Raw genomic sequence first — 21873 nt, 5'->3', positions numbered from 1 at the left:
AAATGGAACAGTATACCTCTTGTTTTCATTGTTTATAATTTAGTAGTTCTATAAAATAGAAAGAAATAAAACCATAATTTAAAAATTATATACATAAAGAACAAAGACTAATTAATATACATTTAAATTTATAGTTTAAACTTATACAAATCTATAGAAAATATATCTTTGGGGATTATGTTATGCACCATAACCAAGGTACCTTCACCAAGGTTTCGCATGTCTTGAGTCATAATTTTCTACAAAACTGAGTATAATTAACTGTGATTATAAATTTAAAAAAAGGAAATATTCAATAAATTATTAATTTTTCCTATTTCATACACAAGCATAATAAACAAAAACATTGTTTGCCTTAAAATGCCCTTTTTCACAAGATTATAACAATAGCAAAATTACTTAACCCATGTTTCCATTAAAAAACACACACATAGTAATCAGTTATTCTACTTATTAAGACACAAAAAGGGGTCGATGTTTTCAAATCAGAAATCAAAAGGGTTTCATCTCTTACTAAACCTCCTGTTTCTAGATGCATGCACATAATGAGACTAAAAAATGACAACGGAACTTTCTAGAGAGCTAGTGAGCTATGAAATGAAAGGCTTCATCAAGACATGTAATTAACTTATTTAAACTTTTTCACTGATATTCTGAGAAATACATTTTATTTTATCTCAACATTAGAATCACAATCATCATATAAAGAAAAACTCCTGAATGTTAAACCTGTATTTAAAATAGGGAACAGCTGCATAGGTCATTTACATATCATATCACAGATAGCCAAAGGTAGTATTAAACTCAGAGCTCTAAGAAAGCAATGGAAGATGAAACTTATTTGTATCTTGATTGCTAAACAAGGTATTCAAGCCAAGAAAACATAAACTTGAAATAAGAGCACAATGCTTGCTTGCACTTACATGTGCAAATCATATGAAAATATTTCAAGTTAGTCGAGAAATAAAAGTTAAATGACAATAATTTTAAAAATTAATCATCTGGAGACTTATGCTATCTGCAAAAAAATGATGTACAATCATTGAAATACATTCCTCCTACTCAAAATAGAAGGCTAACTATTTATCAGGAATTATAATTAAAACTTGCCAAAATCTGCTGTTAAATCCTGCTACTTCATAGGATGCCAAGGAGAAATAGCTCACTAATTTATTTCCATATGAATCGCTCAAAATTCCTTGAAACTGTTGCCATAGGCCATGAAATAGAAGTAATAGAATGATATAATTCTAAGAAAACATAACAATAAGGAATTTAAGTTTCTAAAACACTCTCAGAGAAACTGTTATTACCCAGTATGGAATTATGTATACGGAGGGTCTTCAATAAAGAGTTATCATTTACTATCTACAGTGAGCCAAGATTTAAGCTCCATGTATTACATCATTAAATTTTATCTCCATAATAACCATGAACATTGTATATTGTTATTATTACTATTATTAAGATGAACCAGCTGGGACTCAGAAAAGTCTATCTGAGATCTAATAATTACTCAGAAAATGAAGGAATAAAATGACTCAACCCATTTCCTTTAACAAATTGACATGCTGAAATTAGGGAAAGAAGAAAGAATTATTTTTTCCTAATACTCTGAACAGTCAATAACTAAACATTTGTAAGCAATAGAAACATGCTAAGTATTGAGAAGTGAAGTCTGGTCAAGGTAAGAGTAATGTGTGCCCAGCATGTGGCAGGGGCTCAGTGAGTACTTAGGAAATGAAGGAGCAATAAATGAATGAGTGACTGAGAGGGTGAATTGGTGTTGAGGGGAGACAAGGACAGTGAAATGGAGGAAGTGTAAAAGAAGAGAGGGAGAAAAGGATTGAGGGAAGGAGTAAGAAAGTAAAGAAGATATTGGGCACACTAGCTATAGCAAACTTGACATTTTTTAATGTTTTATTGTTTAAAGTATCACAAAGAGTATTACATATGTCTCCTCCCCTCTCCCCACCCCCTTGGCAAACTTGAGTTTTATTTAGCTCTTCTAGATCTGCAACTAGAGTTCCTCTTTCAGTTAAGCTACAATTTCCCATCTGGCTTCTTTTATCAATATTGAAAGATAACTCTACGTCACTAGGGTATTATTTCAATTACTGCTTCATCAAAAGAGTTAATATAATTCCTTACTTACTCCCAGGGAATAGTTTACACGATGGGGGAGTTTGCCCTAACATGCGTGTGTTTTTTCCTATCACAGAGTCAATAATGTAGAAATTCTTTCCAAAAACATTCATTTCCTTGAGCAATTTAAGGATGAAGATATCACTATTTTACACATTGTTAAACATGGGATCTTTAACACTGTTGCCTAAAATGTATTCTAATAATGGAAGGGAAACAATCTATGAAATTCAAAGAATATTCCAAATAAGCCTTAAATTAAGGAGACTCTCACAGGAGGAAGAAATGAAAAATGCATCACTGATTGACTTGGGAGGTAAGAGAGCTATTGCTTTATTAAGTTTCATATCTGACCCAAATTAATGGATTAAATGTTTAAAAATATTTTAAATGAAACAATAAAAATATGCCTTTAAATGTTACTAATTATGTGCTTCATATTTAGCTTGTCCTTTTATTTCCTAATGTAATCTCCATATCTTATTTAAGAATATTATAAAGAAGAAACAACTACACAGATCATAATTTTGCATTATTTACTCACTTCCATATCCAAGTTATTATTATATAACTGTTTTTCACAGGTTAATAAATAATTCACATATCATACATTCATCCATTTAAAGTGTGTAATTCGATGATTTTAGTATGTTTACAGAGTTGTGCAGCATCACCACAATCTAATTTAAGAAAATGCTTATCCCCCTAAAAGAAACCCCACGCCCATTAGTAATCACTCTTCAGCCTGCCCCACAGCCCTCGGCAATCACTAGCCTACTTTAGGTCTCTGTCATTTTGCCGATTCTGGTCAATTTCTATAAATGAAATTGTTCAGCATGTTGTCTTTCTGACTGTTTTCTTTCACTTAGCATAATGTTTTAGGGTTCATCTATTTTGCAGCATGTATCTGCACTTCATTTCCTGTTAATACTGAATGATAGTCCATTGTATGAACATACCACTTTTATGTATCTAGTTACCAGTTGATGAACATTTTGGGTTGTTTGGGCTATTATGAATAACACTGTTATCGAAACTTGTGTATGTTTTTGTGTGCACATATATGTATTCAATATCTATACTAATAAAAAGGTAATATGCAAATTAGTCACAACACCCTCACAATCACAACTGGATATGCTAATTAGTCATGACCAGTATGCAAATTGACCTTCACTCCAACACATAAAATTGCCACCCCCATGTGGTTAAAGATGGCCATCCCATGTGGCCACAAGATGGCCACTACAAGATGGCCTGCAAGGGAGGGCAGTTGGGGGCGACTGGGCCTGCAGGGGAGGGCAGTTGGGGATGACCAGGCTGACAGGGGAGGGCAGTTGGGGGAGCTCAGGCTGGCAGGGGAACAGTTAGGGGGCAATCAGGCAGACAGGTGAGTGGTTGGGAGCCAGCAGTCCTGGATTATGAGAGGGATGTTCCAGATTGGAGAAGGTGCAGGCTAGGCTGAGGGACACCTCTCCAGCAGTGCAAGAATTTCGTGTACCAGTCCTCTAGTGTATGTGTGTGTGTGTGTGTATCTGATTGGTATCTATAATAAAGACAATTGGTCTTTATGTTTCAAGAATATTATTCTGCACTGTAATACTGGACTTCTGGGAAACAGCTGATATATGGAAAAGCTTTCTGAATCCCCTAGTCTGACATCTGGTAACAGCACAAACAGCTGTATCCATGCACTTGTAAAATGAAGTGATGGAAAGAATTAACACCCTGAGTCCACTGCCTTTGGCATATCAATCTAGATCCCAAATTCTGCATATTAAAAACTAGAAGCTAAAACATGAATTAAAATGTTGATTTGACTGCTTAATATTAAAAGAAACATTTTTATAGTAACAAAATAATGCTGTCTATATAGTATATACATACCAGTACAAAGCATATTTTGTCAACTTTATAAATTCCTTTCCTAATCTTTTTTTAAATCCTCACCCAGGGATATGTTTTTATTGATTTTAGAGAGAGAGGAAGGGAAAGAGGGGGAGAGAGGAAGAGAGAAAGAGAGAGAAAGGAGAGAAAGAGTAATATTGATGTAGGAGAGAAATGTCATCAGCTGCTTCCCTTCGGCAACCTAGGTATGTGCTCTGACCAATCAAATCCACAACCTTTGGGTGTGCAGGATGAAGCTCCACCTGGCCAGAGCATCCTTTCCTAATCTGCATTGGCATACTGCCTTTTCCAACAAACAATAGTTTTGTAGTGTTTTTGTTTGTTTGCTTTTGTTTGTTTTGTTGTTTTTTTGCTGATTCTAAATTACATCAGTCCAGTCAAAAATAAACATGCACACACACACACACACACGCACACACACAAAACCTTTCTTTAATCTGGACCCTTCCCACCTTTCAAGAATTTTCTCCTTCTCCTCTAAATGCAAAATGTTTGCAGGTGTGTAGACTATATGAACTATTTATCTGCAAGCCTGTGCACATGCTGTCCCATGAGCCCACATGCTGTTCCCTCATCCAGGAGCATATAAAATATATTAAAGGACCCTTAATGTGAGATATATTATCTTAACAAATTTAAGTAATAATAGGGTATATGTTCTACAGCATATCTCTAGGAAATATTCACTTTGCACAACTGAATTTTATACCAAATTGTATACAGTAAATATGTGTAGTTTTTTCTATTATTTAGACCTCAATAAAATTGTTAAAAATAAAATCTTGTTTATTACATATAATCATGCTTATTATATATGTGTACCCACACACATAAAAGTGAATTTAATAAATTTTATTTTACCTACATGATTACATGTCTATATTACTTAGTAGATCCTTAAGGACAGAATCTGGTGCTTTGTTTACTATTTTATCTCCCACATCTAGGAGAGTACCTGACCAAGAAGGCACTCACGTAATGTTTGTTGGATTCTCACTAACTCTAGGTTGAAACAAGAAGCCTCAGAAACCCTGAACCCAAAGCTTGTGAATGCTTTACAATTAAATCTCTAGAGAGTTTCTATGTAGGAGTTAAACTCCACTAGGACAGTGATTAAGAACACCCAAGAGAAGGAACCGTCATGATAATGGGTCCTACTATGCCAGGCTCACAATTATAATCTCAACTTGAAATGATTTTTGATTGAAAAGAAATAGTGTAAAAGAGAAAAATGTTGGTGCAGCCTTAGATTCCAAACTCCAGAGCACAAATCCACTTTATGTTTTTCTAAATGCAACTCAGATAGTTCCAATTTAGCAGCATCTAAGGAAGTCGTGTTATAATCGTGGTCTTGGGGATGTAGGCTGGATCTGGAGCCCCCTGGCTCACAGCTCACTAACTAGATCACCTCCTGTTATATGACATTGTCTTCAGGAACCTGAACCTAATCAGTACAACATGGGCTTCATTAATTTAGAGAATATAGCCTTCAATACCAAGCTGGCTAAAAACAAAATAAACGTGCAAATTAATTGGTAAGGCATCCTTGGGTTGTGTACTAAGTTCCAAACTTGAGAAAACATCCACTCAACCAGGAAATGATTCCATAATAGCAGAAGTGCCAGCAGGCACAAAGAACAAGCCGAGAGCAAGGAGTGATGCCTGCATCAAAGGATTGTCAGTGTACTACAGAAGAATAAGGCCATTGATAGAACGATCCTTATTAAGTTTATAAAAACACTGGATTCACCTCCAATGGGACAGTGCCCTTTTAACATTTACAATTAATTTATGTCACTGATAGTAAAACTTCAGACTGTGCACGCCAATTCAAGTAGTAAGAGAATAGGGAAAAACAGTCATAAATATATATCTGATTTGGGTTTCCTAGTTTTAAGGCAAAAACTAAGTAGCAAATCCTTCATCAAGGTAATTATCGCTGATTCTTTTTTTTTAACTAGCAACTGAATTTTAGAGCAATTGCATTGTGTGGTCAACAGTTTAAAAGAAAAGAACAGTGTCATTAACCTCGTAAAATCATGTAATAGTCACCTGAGTTTATTTGTAAATTTATAATCCTTCTGATAGCTTTTGATTAGCGGAGTAAAGAATAGGCTCCGCCACATAGATGATGTAAATGCAGGTGCCGTGACAATAACTGCAACACAAAGTGGTTACCTTTAATGCCACAAAACAGAATCCTTCCTCTCCTCTGTCAGCAACGTTTGTACATAAAAAAGATAGAAATATACTGGAAATAGGAACATTTCTTGAATTGTTTTCTGTGCTAAACTCTTCTGATGAAGACTTACCCCTCTGAATCGGGAAACCACAATCTTTCAAAAGTGGAAAGCTGCATTACAGGCTAACGGAAAGGCACTGGACCCAGAGATAAGATCTGGGTTCTGCTTCTCTCTCTGCAGCTGACTGTCCTTGATCTAAAGCAAGTTCTGTAACCTCTGTGAGACCCACATGCCCTTCTTGATCAAGGAAGCTGCTTGTACCTGTGCCCTCGAGCGCCAAATGAAATGTGGACCCCTCCACTAAATCATGCTTTTAAATATATTTTAAAATTGTATGCTGTTAGAACTAGAAACCACAGTTTGTAGCATAAAAACATATTTACCATAAAACAGTAGCAGAAATGTAATGTGCATCTACAAAGCAACTCGTTTGAATAGACACAATATTGAAAATACTCTTCACAGACATAGGTGGTAGGATTTCAGGGCAGGCTCACGGCATCATTGGGAAAACGGTTGGGTTTTTCTTCATTATATGGTCCTCCTGTGGTTTTGCCCTTCCTTTTTTCAGTTTGATGATCCCTCTCTCCCAGTAGCTGATCTGTGAGTAGTCCACTCTCCCTCGCCTTTCCTGGGTTCTCCAATAAGGCCTACTACATACTGTCTTTTAGGCTCACCTCTGGGGTCTTACCCGCCACGCAATAAAGCTATTGATGATGTGCTTGTATCTACTATCTGCTCTTGCCTCTTTTATTACCCATACACTCTTCTTCCACATAAATTTACTTAAATCCTGTCCCCTGAAGGTCAGGTGTTCTCTTTTCCAAGACTGCATAAAATGGTCTCCAATGACATCTAAGCCACACTAATGGACTAAGGTAAAAAAAGTTTAAAAAGTAGGGAACTTAAATATTTTAGCTTAACGTATGCTTTTTAAATAAAATTTCCTTACCATGAGAATTTTAGTGGTTGGTTAACTGGGATTATATTTTACATATCTCTACAAATTATATAGGATAAAAGGGTATTTAATTCACAATTAGGCTTGGTTTTGTGTGTGTTCATGTATATGTGTGCATTTAAAAATATAAATAAAACAAAAGATAATTTAGTATGTAGATGTAAATTAATAAAATTCCATTTAGGAAATTCCTCTTGAAAGATGGAATAGAATGATTTTAGACAATTTAAAAAAATTCATTTGACATTAGAATAAGTTTATCTAATTTGAATTAATTTGATTTTACCAATAAGAAACTACTGCAGCAACACATGTATTAGCTGTAAAACTTCTACCATAGGGATTCATATAAAATTCAATTTGATTTATATATCTGTTTCCTGCTAAAAACTAAGCTTGGCTTCTTTAAATTCTAAACAAGTAATTGCAGACTGCTCATCCATTATATCCAAGCACTCTGTCCCAGTATAGGATCCACCATGGTAACAGTTCTTTCATCAAAGCCTAATGGTTTGTTTCAAATAATCAAAGTAGTGTTTATATCACTGTCCTCAGGTGCAACCATTTTGTTTCCTGGAGAGCAGTACGGTACATGCTAATGTCACAAGTGATAAATCAAAGTAAGTACGTTTGTTTTTCTGCCTTAACCAGTCTATTCAGGGCCACTAACAAAAATACATGTTGGCATTTGCACTTATGCACTTTCTATAGAGACCATCTAGTAATAAAGATTACCGAGAACAAACACATATGCAAAACAGATGGTTATATGCAAGTCTTAGTTGTATGAGAAAGCCCAGTGTTAGATGACACTTGCTGTGAACTAATTTGTAAGCTTTACCAAGGGAGAGAGTAGAAACAGAGAGCTTTTCTACTATAAATGATCGATGACATGCCTTGTACATATAGGGCATCAAAATAGCTTACTCTCCTAAAATCACCATATATTTTTAGTGGGTATATTCATTTACATTTTTGTTAAGAATTAAAAATTCATGTTCAAATTTACAGATTGAGAAGAGGTCTGAGAAACTGAGATGAAATACATCTTATTTCTATATGCAAAGTTCTTGTGGCAGTCAATGGGAGACAGTGAGTTAGCAGAGTCAGAATAAGAACTTGGTTCCTATATTGTTCTGTTTACTCTTTTCAGTTTGAATTTGCAATGACATTCAGAGCGTTTGTTCTTTAAGCTAATAGAGGCTGTGAATGTCACAAAAGTGGTGTTTTCTGTATTCAAAAGGGAATTGAACCTGCCTGGATAGTGATCATTTCCAGTTTCCAGTTCATGGAGTAGCACTTTGAGGAGCAATGGAGAAAGTATTAGGCAAAGAGACACAGTGGAAATCTGCCTCCTCACCTACTTAAGCATATATAAATGAGGAAGAAACAAAGAGGAATCGACAACTGGAAAATAAATGGAGATGAATTTAAGGACACTATGTTTAACCGACCAGTCTAATATCCTTCGAGAGTCAGTTTTCCCTTTCACATTCATCTTTGCTCAAGAAAGTAAATGAGAGCAAAACCACGGGGCCTGGGACTCCAAACGGGAAAAGGGAAGAGACGAGGAAAGCAGCCTGCAAAGTCCATCTTCCGCCGAATAAAAAAGGAAGAGCTGCAAGCTCCATCTTATTTACCTCTGTGGTTTGGAACCATAACATAAAATATACCCTGAGCAATACACCTCACTCTTTTTCTCTAGTCTAAGCGATGGCTTCTCACAATCAAAATTCAGTCAGTAGCCTGTGACTGATAGGACTTATCTCTAGATGTCAGCACGGCTTCAGAGGAACAAACTGACAAAGTAAAGGTGATAAGTTAGGGAGTAAAATCCATTTAAATGGTAGGACATCTGATTATGGTCCCACAAATGTATATAGAGCAACGAGTGTTGAAGGAGCTTAAGTACAAAGGATAAAATGACAAAGTTAAAACCTTCTTTTCACCAGCATAGAAAGTGCTGCTAGGGCAAATGAAGAGGTATGTATCATTTCAAAATGTCATCAAAGCTAGAGTTTTACTTCAAAATTTTGGCAACCACTGCCTTAGTAAGCCTTAATCTACTTAGAGCAATTTTCTGATTTCTGAGTATTTTAAAGATGGAACTGTTAGCCTTTCTCATGTCAAAATAGGTAATTTGAAATATTTAGCAACTATTTCACTTTAGTTATATAGTATATAAACATAGAAACAAACACAAGTTAGCATTGTAAAACAAAAAGTAAGAAACTCTAAAATCTGCTAATAATTCCTTCCAGACTGAATGTTTACATCTTTTATATGCATTTTAATATAGATGCATGTTTTCTTTCATTAAATCATTGCCTCCTGAACCAATCTTAACATAACTTGTTATACAGAGAGTTTTATTTTCCATAGTAATATATATATATATATTCCCACCAGAGAGTTACTTTACTGTTCTGTGAAAGACCTCCTTTAAATGAAAGGCTTAATAATCTATCACAAAATCATGATTAATTTTCTACCACCAGGCCACATACCAGGATTACTCCCAAATGTTCAGTTTAATTTAAGTACTTTCTGATTCATGAACTGGAGGATAACATAAAGCTATAAAAGGTAATCCAATCCTAACATGGCCTTAACCCCTATAATCTGCACTTCAATAGCAGAGAAACTGTATAGTTTTGAAACTGTAATCAAGAATTTTTCTTTGCAAACACACACTGGAGCTGTCCTTTGCTCCCATCTCTTATTAGATTACAATAAAACGGCCATGCTCTCTTTATGGTGGGAACACAGCGACCCTGGGGTGATTTATAATCTTGTGAAACCCTGTCCACACTGCTGACCAGACTTTTTTTGAGGTCACTATCTGTTTCTTCAACTGATGTCTTCCTGCTGTGACAACACTGTTGGAGAGCTGTCGGCACACAAGAATTTCTCAGGCTATGTGTTGTCTTTGAACGAATTTCTTGTGTTATTTCTATGGAGAAGCATGTGTGTGCTTGATGTTTAGACAGGAAAGAATCTTTCTGAGATTTTCTCATTAGTCTAAATCCTGACAAAAAGAAGACAACTAAATAGAAATAAATGAAGTGAATCTCTTATTGACAAAAGGGGAGGATATTTATTTCTTCTGAACGTATAACGCTGCTGTTGCTAAATACAAACAATAAGGCGGCAATTCATTTTTTAAATGGGAGTATTGTTCCCAATGGTAAAATCATTTGACTCCAACGTATTAGATATTGTCAAAAGTAAGCATTAGCTAAAATGCCTGGGGTTTACATAAATGTAAAAACAATGTGTGCTTTGCTATATTTCTTTAATGTGGGAAATACGGGGGAAGGTTAAACTAAGAAAATGTTTTAGTAGTAATTTCTGATAAAAAAATAAGTTTGATATCCAATCATCAAAAAGCTGTGGTAGATGAATAAAATTTATGTTCAGTTTTGCCAAATAACAAATGATATTTAAAATCAAGATTAAGAACTAGTTGTCCCCTCTTCAGAATGTTCCTTCCTTAGGTCTAATTGAGGATATGCTCTTGAAGGCTACATACAAGCAGAGGAAATATTTTCTCGGGAAGAGCCAACATTGATGTAAAAGAGTCCCAGGCCATTAGATCCATTTGCAACCCTTGGGCCAGAAAGATTGGAGGGGCTCAACTGGGAGGTGCTTGTACCAAGGGCCCTGGAGACGCTAAATTCTGGGTTATATGGTTACTGCATATGGATTACTTTCACCCAAACACAGAGCTGCATTACTTTGAGAGTCACATGAAGACTTCATACCTTCACACATTGTACTTTGTCTCCCCAAGTTTAGATGACAAAGACCCAAGGTTTACCTTCTACATATGAGAAGAAAACAAGTGTAAACTGAATCTTATTTGAAAATGTCCATAAACCTATTTTGTACATTCCATCACTTAAAGTGGAACACTGGAAAACAATGTTAATAGACTAAAACTATGATTTCCAAACTTATCATGTAACATCATGACTTTTTTTTTTACAGTAGCCAAATTTCAGGAAGGGGTGAGTGTTTAAACTTAACTAGATCTGAATTTGTATGAACATTACAACCCAGAGCCCACACCAGTGCTGGAATTTGGCAACAGAGCCTGTGGGCTTTATAAGCCTTTGAGCTGAGATTTATAAGATTATTCAGTCCTCTATGTTTGTGTAATTTAAAACACTGGGAGACCCCATCTGAAGACCTTTATATAGTGCCATACTATTTTGTCTAGGTATGGCCTTCAGAATCTAAAATAAGAAAATAGTTTAATAGTAATTGCATTAGATACAATAAATTTTAATGCCTATTCTTGGCACAAAGCTGCCATAGATCAGTAAAACTTAACGTTAATTTTCCCAACTAGCACTTGATATTTAAAATCAAGTAGCTCCTTGCTAGAATTAGAGCTAACTGGTCCTCATCATTTTGTTCATCATTATAAGCTATTTTAAAATGATGTGAAAATGTTTAACTTCACGAAAGTATGGACATATTGGTAGTAATAACAAATAAGTTAAGTGTTCCTTTGTTTCCAGAAGCAATCTACCATTTACCTTCTCCAAGGACTCTTTTAATAAAATGGGCATGAAAAAAAATCAATTAAAATAGTGAAATGCCCCTTAGGATAAAGTTAGTTCAGCAGTCATTGCATTTCTCAAGAATCTCTTTATCTTGTGCTAAAGTAATATACATTTTTGCCATGTTTTTAAGTACTATATTTTTCATAATGAGGCTGTTTAAAACTGAGCACTGGAAAGAGAACGGGTGCTGATACAGCAAGTGTTATGATATAAAACTGGGGTTATGGGCGAAGCACACAACAGAAATGGGAAACGTGATTAGAGGCAAAATGGATGAGGCAAGAATATCACATAACAAACCAGTAAAGTAAAGTAGCCTCAAAGACCCCGAATATCTATAGCATCTCCTCTATCTAGAGCTATTGTGCCCAAGAGGATGTCTAAAGATACTATAATGGGACATCATTTCTGGAATCGCTACCTATATAACATAAAGTAGTCCCAAGAATGAAGTCAGAACTCGAAGAATTCAGCAAGTAATTCCACATTTTTTATACCTCACCACACCACCCTCTCGCCTGTATTTGACCCACTCTCACTTAATAAAGGGTGTAGCCATATTAGCATTTCAAAGACATAGGATTTTTTTTTTAATTTAAAAAAAAATGCAGTGAGTTATTATAGATAACATGTTAAATTTCCAAAAGCTATACAGTATCTCTATTCCCAAAGTTCTGTGTGGGAATTTGGAGGCTGGCCAGAGGTAAATTATGTCCAATGAGACAACCCTAGACCAGTACTATGATCCCAACTTACTCTTTGGCTGCATGATGTTTGTGTGGATAGCAAGATCTGAATGCAAAACACAGACAGACACTGCTATCAGACACAGAGGAAAACTGTGCACACATTACATCAGCCATAAAGACATTGGATTTTTGACGCACCATTAAAGTTCATTTGTCTTGTTTTGTTTTTTTCATCTCAAAAATTGTGACTCTAGTATGGTACTGGGAATGATACTCAATGAGGTTATAGAAATAATGCACACATTCTTGATTTGAGAATCAGAGAAGCAGCATAATTTTGGAAGATGAATGCCAAGGTATTAGTTAGCATTCTGAAAATGCCACCATTGTGTCTTTTAACTCTGCTTTTTCTATTCTTCCCTTTGCCCCATCCCTTTTCCTCCCCATGGTTGTCCATTCATCGTGGAGGAATTTAGTGTTGAGACTCTGTCCAGGAATTTGCTAGCCAGACAGAGCACAAGACAGAAAAAGCAAGTCTACAACAAATTTTTCTGTTTTGCCTCAACTTTCTACCAAAAGCCATTATCCTTCCAACATATTTGCTGGTGAAGACTATGGCAATAACTTTGAGAATGTTGGCTCATATGGTCATAGTAGGACCAAAACCAACCAAAGGCAGGTATCTGGAAATAAACTTGCCTATACACCCTTCATGAATGAGATACCTAGCTCTTGCCAAAGAGAATAAAGGCCTTCGTTACTGAGATATACAGAAATACAAGAAATGGAGCACAAATAACCAAAGAAGTAAACAACAAAAAATGTGATGTCTTACAAAGAAGTCTGAATTAAAATGAACTTTTAATCAATTTTGTAACAACTGGAATTCATGAGAAACTTCATAACCCTTGTTAAAATGAAAATAGATAAACAAGAGTAAGAATTCTGCTCTCCTGGCCTGCCTCCAAGTAAGGTACTTTGTTTTGACTACTCAAATTATCCCTGAGGTAACAATTATCTCATACTTTTTAAAAACTACTCATACCTAGGCTAATGGCTAGAACCTTTATTGATTTAAAAAGGCTGTCCTATAGACCTATGCATTGTATTCTGTTTGCCTGGGTCAGTCCTTGTTTTCACTAGTTGTCCCAACATAATTATCAATACTACTTCTGTAACACTTCTCTAGACCTTCCTAATGCCGCGACCCTGTAATACAGTTCCTCATGTTGTGGTGACCCCCAACCATAAAATTATTTTCGTTGCTACTTCATAACTGTAATTTTGCTACTGTTGTGAATCGTAATGTAAATATCTGATATGCAGGATGTATTTAGGCGACCCCTGTGAAAGGGTCATTTGACCCCCAAAGGGGTCGCGGCCCACAGGTTGAGAACCGCTGGAGTGTTCCAATTCGGCCAATATTTTTTATGGTTGCCCTTCCTAGGCTCCTTAGGAATGAGGGGAAGAGGTGATAGAAGCCAATCAATTAGTAAAGGAAATGTCACCATAAAGAAGTTTAAAGCATAAGACTGACTTTCTAATATTTTACTACCTTTAAAAATCACCTAGACCCGGAAATATTCTATGGTATTGAGGACATTTATATCCCTTCATACAGAAGTAAGTGAATAGTAATAACTGCAGTCTATTTACCAAATTGAATAATTAAAATATTTCTATTAAACTTCAAATAAGGACAGAATCCTTAAATACAGAATTTATCTTGGGCCCTGGCAGGTGTGGCTCAGTCGGTTGGATGTTGTCTCATGCATGGAAAGGTTGCTGGTTCAATTCCCAGTCAGGGCACAGGCCCAGGCTGTGGGTTCAATCCCTACTTGGTGTGTGTACAGGAGGCTGCCAATCCACATCAATGTTTTTCTCTTTCTTTCTCCCTCTCCTTTCTTCTATCTCTAAAACCAAAAAAAAATTTTTTTGAAGAATTTATCTTGGGCACTGATATGCTTAATATGCATAATTTTATTTAATATATGACAAATATTATCATCCCACTTTAATATATGAGCAAGCTGAAGCTGCTAGACTATAAAGAATCTGACTAAGATCACAGAGCTAGCAAGTGGTAGAAACAAGATTTTAAAAACCTAATTTTTATCTGTAGTATAATGTGCTCTTATACCTTAGAACTGAAGATAAATTTTTAATCATTCCCTACTTGTATAGAATGAAAAGCCTTATTGCACTACCTCTGACCCACTCTTCCCTCGTTTACTGAGTTGGAAATCAAAGCCAGAGAAAATGAAAAGAGAAATAATAAGTTTTTTTAAAATGCCTTTGAGCTCTTCACATCTTTTTCAAATATTGACTCAACTGTCATTTTCTCAATGAGGCCTATTCTGACCACTTTATTTAAAAGTTCAACGGTCCCACTACCCACACTCCAAGCTTTCCTCACCTAGATCTATTTTTTATACTATGTAATTTGCTTATTTATTATGCTTATTATTTATTGTCCATCTGTCTGCCCCCAACCATGACCTCTAGAATATAAGCCCCACAAAGGCAGGGATCTTGTCTTTTATATTCACTGGTATATTCAAAGTACCTAGAAGAATGTCTGCCACCTATAACATTTGTAACAAATATGCATAGAATTGACAGATGAACGATAGTTTTTCAACACTTTATGCACACACACATAAACACATTATTTTGAATTCTGTTGAGCATTTAGAGGAGAGTATTAATACTGTGAAAATAAAAAATTAAAGATAAAATGAATATGTACATTCTCTAGTAGCAAATTTAAGGTTTACTAAATATACTTCCTCATAAGTGATTTATTTTACATTAATTCTCTACACATTCAGTAACTTTACACATATGAAAATATGTACTTTTTTCCTTGAACATTTTTAGGTAGACCTACTATGAGACAGCTATTGGATTTCACCAACTACAGTGATAAAGATATCCTATATTTATTCACATTAAGTTTTTTTTTATTTGTAAAGTAACATTTCTACAATATGCTTTTTAACCTTCTGTTGAAATTAAATGGTGAGCATGTGACAGACAGCTAAGCTGAAAATTTTGGTAATTACTATTTCCAGTTATCACTGTTTTCTCTCAGATAGATATAAAGTACAAATGGTCACCACAGTAAACCATAAAATGAACTAAACACACAAACAGAAATTAAGTTAACATTGCTTATATTTCCTCTTTAATCAAATCAATAGTGACCTTGTGAGAGGAAAGAAATAATAACATACAAGGCAGACAAATCAGTATGAAAAGTCTAAGAAATGCCTACCTACAAAAGGCCAGAAGAACTTAAACTCCAAACTCATGATGACATGGCATTTAATTAAACAGATACAATAGAAATATAAACTCAAAAACTAAATACAAGCTGGTAGACTCTTATTATGAGTGGATAATTTTTTATTGATAATGCATTGGTAGATATTTTAAAGTTTGCAAGGGGAAATTTGTTGTGTAATACATAATTTTAGAGCAATATTGAAGTCACATTAATGGAGGAACCTTAGCAAAAAGTTCACTCGGAACAATGCGCTATTCTGTAATCAATGTGATTGTAATAGCGCTCTAGGTTGGTTTTTTTTTTATTATAATTATGCTATCTTATTTAACAAAGACTTTTGTGCATATGAAAACTCACTAATTTAGTGAAGAAAAGTCTTTCTCTTAAACAGACTCTAAGAATTAGATAGAATATCTAAGGTTAGACAAATTCCTTGAAAAAATCATGTCACCAAAACCAAAGTGCGTTATTGTTTACAAGCCATCTGGTCTGAGAATGTGGAGTTAAAAACTAATTCTGAAGGAAATTTAATCTGTTAATGTTGAGATTAATTTGCATTAGATCAATCTCTTACTTTTTAAATAGTATCATGATATTCATTTGCTGTCGCTAATTGTTAATGTTGATTTTTAAAGCACAGTCCTTAACACCTGTCCTACCTTCTAGTACTGGATTAAATCACCAAAGGTCAGCCCATAAACTCACTGAATTTGCTGCTGCCTCCCATGGATGGAGCCTGCCTTTGAGGTTTACAGCAGCTTTCCTACTAAAAGGTCAGCTGAGAGTTTAAGGTGAACTCTGTTAACAGAGCTTTCATTTTTAATCAAAGGTATTTTTTTAAATTCCAGTGCAGAATGTTCTCATCTTTTGACACCAGTTATTATCACAAGCTTAGAATCAAACACAATAAAGGTATTTCTTAGAGTCGCAGTCATGACTCAGCAACCTAGGAAACCTGCTCCCTGCAAGTCTCTATCTTTGACTTCCATTTAACTTTGAATAATTCATAATGGGAAGATAATATTTCACCTCTGTGAATTAAGAATATTTTTCTTGGAAAAATTGATATGTGGTTTTCAAAAAGTTCTTTGAAACTAGAAGACACTAAAGCAGTGTTTTTAAAACATAGAGAAATTATTAAAACTTTAGGAATTCTTAGAGTAACTGTCAAATCTTTCTGGAAATCCCGTTTATGATTTTATGGCCACAACCCACAGCTCTAACTCTCTCCTCAAAATTTCTTCAAAATCTCTGGCTCCTGTCCTGATTTTTCTTTGAATCCCAAATATGTGTTTCTGACATCCGTTGCATCTGGAACTCAAAGCCTTCAAAATGGAATTATATTCACTGGACTTCCTCCTTGTGGTCTTAGGACTGACAACAGTACTCATGAAACACTACAAAGTTACTCTCAACTCACTCCCCCACCCCACCCCAAACTGTAAGTTAATTTCTCCTCTGTTTTGTTTTATTGTTTGTCTTGTGTCACTCAATCCCCATTACTGCTGCCTTAAACTAAAGTCTTAGTTATTTCAAATTGGATTAATAAAGTCTCTATTTAAAATGTTAGTAATTCACCCTCAAGAGGGTCACAATTACCTATACAAAACACAAACCCAATCATATCATTCCTCCAATTAAGAATCTTCCATTAGAAAAATATTTTCCAGTGATTTTTTTCATCATCTACCATGTTATGTTCAAATTCCTTAATCATGTCACATAGGGTTCTTTCTGGGCTTGCCATTGTCTATATTTGCAGCTCATTCTCTCACCCCTACTTCATAGATACATCCCAAACTCCAGCCAGGCCAGCCTAGAATCCCAGGAAAATAGCATGGGCTTTTAAAAAAATTATCATCTTGGGCGTTTGCACATATATGTCTGCTTATTTAGTTGTAATTTCAGAACCCTTAAAATCATTAACTTGCTAAAACTACAAAATTAGGATAAAAAAAACAATGAAAGATGCAAAATGCAAAATAAAAGGTGCAGTAAATGATGAAATGAAAATAGAGCAAGGGAATAAAACGTAAAAAGAACACAGTAAAGTTCTAAAGGCCACACCACTATCTGAACAGATAAATTTGATTTTAATTTTTTTCATGTGCATGTCTTTAAGCTTGGATTTCAAGAGAGATATGATTTATGGACTTGAAGGAAGACTTTATTGCTTTTCTTTGTCTTAAAATGATAAAGAGCACGTGTAAAATTGTTTTACACACCCAAGGATGTATTGCACAGTATGTTTTAGAAGCCTATAAGGGTAATTTTCATAAGTAAGGTCTTCATTTGTCAGATAGCCATAATATTTTCTAAAACCCAAAATATGTGAATGGCATGAAACCACCACAAGATTTTAGCTAGAAAAAGGTTGTAAATATTGAACCATTTATTTATTTATTTGTTGTCTTCTAAACTTGCCTTTTATGTATATTTTCCTCCCAGATTTCTGACAGCATTAATAGAATAACTTAATATTCACATGTATGGTACAGCGACTCAAAATAGAAAGTTAAAAGCATAACTCCCCTGGTTTGCTACTGAGGAAGCAATTCCTTATTTAATGTTATCTCTAGCAAAACCCAAAAGTTTAAGCTCTTGGTCAGCAACAGGGTCTGCTCATTTTCCTTAGTCCATGGGAAGGACAGTTGAACAGAAACACTTCTTACCATGAACAAACTGTGAAATGTAGCTGAAAAGTAAATTGAGTCACAGCTGCCAGCCTGAAGTCTGCTTTTGATGGTGCTTGTCTCATTGAAACAAACACATCTGTTTGTGACATTAGAGCCAAACAGGTATTGCTGCTGGGTAGGACTGGATGGTCTAGGAATAGGGAAACAATATACAGCTTTCTACAGCCACTGTAGACTGGGGCCAGGACACTGGACACCATGACAGACTGTCAGTACTACTTTTTGACTTCTCTTTCTCAAATGTGACCTGGAGAACAGGGAAATGGCGAAGGACATGGACTGAATTCCTACTAACCTCTATGTAGTTTGTTATTTCAATGTCATTTAACTTTAATTTTTTTCAATCTCCTGCCCTTTAATCCTCCTCTTGTTGGTTAGGTGTTAGCCTCTTGACTGTCAAGTGAGAAAGCTGATGCTCAAGGGGGTTTGTGCATCTCTCCTTAGGGTAAGAGTCCAGGGCAGTAGTTAAACAGTAGTGGCACAGTGTAGGAGTTAGGAGTGTAGAATTTGGATTTGGGATCCACACGCTAACCTCATTTATCACCTCTTGCCTTAGACGATTTGTTTAGCTTCTCTGTAACTCAGTATCCTCCTTTGTAAAATGGAAATGGAACTATTGTGAGGATTAAATCAGATTAGAAATATACTCAACATACTGCCTGGTATACTGTAAGTACACACACACAAATTACACTGATAAAAGAATAGGAAAGCTCATTCTATAGTGCACATTTTGTAATGGACACTGATAGCTGAGTAAAGTGAGGAGTAGAGGACTTGCAAGGAGAGTTGAAAATAGGATGATAAAGAACTAAAGAATTATAGGGAAATGTTAGTGGAGATAAGAATAGAACAGAACAAATAAAACAGGAGACAACTAAATACCTAATATCCAAATTAAAATTTTGAAATATTTCTCCTACAATTTACTTACCATGATTTATAACAAGCTGAAAAATGATTTCCCAAACAGAAGCTATCTATCTATATTCTCTGACTTGTTAAAGACTTCTGGGTGTCTTGGTAGAACAGCAAGGTCAGTGCTCATGTGAGACACAGCTCATTTAGAGGCATCTTAATTTTCAATAACGTTTCACAGTTAGTGGACTAGGAGTGCTTCTATCATTCCAATATTGAAACCTCTACATTATGAAAGGCATGTGTGACTCCTTTTTAACTGCTCTATATTACCTGAAAGTGATTTAAAGCAAAGCGGTGACGCTTCTAGGACTCGATTCTATTTTTAAAAACAACAATACTCTAAATTCCAAATTTTTCACATGGCAATGAAATTCACATTTCCTCAAAAAGCTTTTCTTGGTTATTAGCCATATACAAGTGTAGGTAAAAGTCCAGTTCAAATATACCACATACCAAAATCCAATTGCAGTGCTCTTAGGTGCAGTAGTATGCTGAAACGACGAAATGCGCATGGACCATGCGTTGTGTGAGGGCCATTTAGAAAGATATGTTTATCGTGCAGGTTACAGTAAGCTCAGCCCATTGCTTAAACCTGGAACAATTATTTCTTACAAGCTCTTAAATGAGCACACTATTTGCAAAACAAGTCCAACTGTTGCCCTCGGGAAGTCATGAATGCAAAGAATCAAATTTCAATGGAGGAAAAAAGGACAATGCCAGATCTTCCAGACAGCGGTCTCCAGAGGAACTGAAATAGTGCTGTTCCCTTCAGTGCATCCTCATTTGTCCATGGAAGAGGCCCTCACCTGAATCTCAGCACTTAGCATCACAAAGGAAGAAGTAATGTTCTGAGACTCCCAAGAGCATGAGAATTTAAACCTGAATGATTCTGGTGTACTTCAAATTATCATTCCAAAGTAGAAATACTGAGGTTTCCTTAAAAATATATGTCCCTTCACATAATATTGTTAGTTTGAAATGACACAGGTTGTGAGTAAATAGTTCCAACCACCCTGGCCAGGCGCCTAAGAGAGGCCATGGAAACGTGCTGCCATGAGCCTACTGATAGGCTTAATTACGAATCGGCATAAAACTCTAGTAATGCCAAGGCACATTCCACTTTTTCAACATGTAGACGTCATTCAGCAAACTGCCATTTAAGAAACAGAAATCACTGATACATATTATATAGAAACTCTCTACTTCTTTTCTTAATTAGTACAAAATGATACCCTTTAGTTCCTGATTTATGCAAACTATCGCTTATCTAAGACTTTGATGAGACACTAAACATGAACAGAAAAGCAAAGAAATATTTAGCTCTACCACAGTTAACTTCTTACCTTAAATGCAGATGTCCTGGAACAAGAGTTTCATCCCTTTCCCCACCTAATAATTACCTGGTGAAACAAACTTCATTTCCCACACTTGATTAAAGTGAATAAACCCGAATGAAAAAAGAGACGCACCTACCCTACCAAGGAACTTGCACATCACAGAAATGTGCCGATCTGATAAACAACAAGTTCTTCCTATGGAGTATGAGGACGCCAAAATATCAAAGTACCGTTTCTGCTGTGAAAAAAGAAATTAGAAAGAAAAGATCTAAAGACATCAAAAAGAATGGCAAACTACCTGGTGGGTAATTGAGTGGGATAATGAAGCTTATTCCAAGAACATGTGAAGGAAAACAGATCCCACCCAGAACTTTCCAAGGCTACTTCCCAGTATAAAAACTAGGAAGCTTTTGTTACAAACTCTGCCTATAGAAGGCTTTATCTACTCTACAAATAATGTTTAAATTCCAGTTATACACCCATATAAATGGTTTTCAAGCTTTTAAAAATAACTTTTTTTTTTTTATTAATTAGGAATGCTAACTTCTCAGTAATAGGAGTGGCTTACTCTGACAATACTATTCAGGTGGAACTGTAAAACAGGCATGGGAGGTAAATTAGAATCTACCAAGAGAAGGCAGGAATTCCAATAGGTTATAACACTTATAAATGACTTTCTTCCCAACAATAAACATTGATCTAAAGATATGAATGTTTAATAAAGTAACACTGCAATTATTTCAAATTTTATCGTATGAGCAAAAATTCGACCTTAGCTGTATGGTTTATTGTGTGGTAAGAGTTCCTTCAACAATGATAAATTTAAGTTTTTTTAAAAATACACTGAGACAAGATTTAAGGAATAAAAAAGGCAGTGAGAGAATATACTTCTGTACTTGGAGGGACATACAATTAGGCTGCTATCACGGAATTAAAGAGCTAATAAAAATTAATCTACAGAGCTAATGGATATAAAATTTAATGCCACTTCTGTATTTCCTATAAAGAAATAACTTACAATTAGCTTGCTCTATATCTTTTATGTAAAAATGTTTCTAAAAATCTTAGAACTATTATTGAAGTTTTCCCATAAAACTACTAAATTGCTATAGA

The 21873-nt window shown here is 35.2% G+C and overlaps 1 protein-coding gene and 1 non-coding gene across 2 annotated transcripts in view; both read right to left on the bottom strand.

Moving 5' to 3' along the window:
• Positions 1-21873, bottom strand: part of DACH1 (dachshund family transcription factor 1) — a 445250-nt gene that overhangs the window by 403194 nt on the left and 20183 nt on the right. The gene's annotated exons all lie outside the window — the stretch shown is intronic.
• Positions 12501-12685, bottom strand: LOC118652315. The gene has a single exon (XR_004966566.1). It is a non-coding gene; the product is annotated as a small nucleolar RNA SNORA23 (small nucleolar RNA).

The sequence above is a fragment of the Myotis myotis genome, unplaced genomic scaffold, assembly GCF_014108235.1.
Source record: "Myotis myotis isolate mMyoMyo1 unplaced genomic scaffold, mMyoMyo1.p scaffold_m19_p_3, whole genome shotgun sequence".
Taxonomy (NCBI): Eukaryota; Metazoa; Chordata; class Mammalia; order Chiroptera; family Vespertilionidae; genus Myotis; species Myotis myotis.
Note: the sequence above shows the minus strand (reverse complement) of the source record. Positions and strands in the feature narration are given on the sequence as shown.